Genomic DNA, 1,041 nt, shown 5'->3' with positions numbered 1-1,041 from the left:
CTACAATCACTGGTATTGTAACCGTCTTGAGATGCCACATCTTTTCGATTTCGATTAGCAGATCCCTTATATTTTCTGAGCTTATCAAATTCTTTTGCCGAGATATTATGCTCATGTCAATCAATAAACAGACTTTATTGCTTTTGTCTTTCGCAACAATATCTGGTTTATTTGCCTTGATGATACGATTTGTACATACTGGGAAGTCCAAAGAATCGTTACATTTTCTCCCTCAGTTGCAGCCTCAGGGTCGTGCTTGTATCATTTGTCAGTAGTTTTGATTTTATAGAGCCGTCAGATTATCCAATGTAGATATTGACCATCTCTGTCGTGTCTTGATGTGTTCTCTGCAGGTGCTGAAACCTTACATCCAAAGATTATGTGGTCCACTGTTTCTATCCCATCGTTGCAGTATAAGCAGTTTCAGTCCACGCCATTTTTCATCACATTGTCTTGATAGTTCCGGGTCAATATTATTATTACGTGAGAAAGCAGTGCATGCGATGAAAGTGACATTGGGGTAAAATATACAAAGTCCAGTATACCCATCATAACTGCCTGTTTTGTGAGGGTAAGTAAACAGGCACATGCATCACAACTATAAGTGTGCGACATGGTGATCCCACATCAAGATTAACAGCGCATGACTTTGCAGATGGAGCCCAGTTAAATTTTCTTCAGGTCGTGTAGCCCATTACGCTCAAAAGGTCCCTGAATAAGGATTGTCTACAGATATTGAACGAAACACCCATGTTTCCAAAAGTTAATTATCCAAACCCCAAAGAAATTCCTCTCAACACGTGGCTATGATGCTTCCCCACTACTTCTGCTCGTGACCAGAGATCTACATATCGTCAGCCACCAAGGGACATGCTCAACTGGTTACGATCAAACATCTGACAAGCAAATCTGTGGTATTGAGCAGAATATTTGCTGTAGCCCATCTTTTATACCAAGACAAAACAATGTACATAATAACACTTCAATCAGTTAAGATGAGAAGCCATGAAACCACTGCCTGGCACTGCATTATTATTATTA

This window comes from Octopus bimaculoides, chromosome 12 (genome assembly GCF_001194135.2).
Source record: "Octopus bimaculoides isolate UCB-OBI-ISO-001 chromosome 12, ASM119413v2, whole genome shotgun sequence".
Lineage (NCBI taxonomy): Eukaryota > Metazoa > Mollusca > Cephalopoda > Octopoda > Octopodidae > Octopus > Octopus bimaculoides.
The sequence above is the reverse complement of the archived record's forward strand: the minus strand, read 5'-3'. Positions refer to the sequence as shown.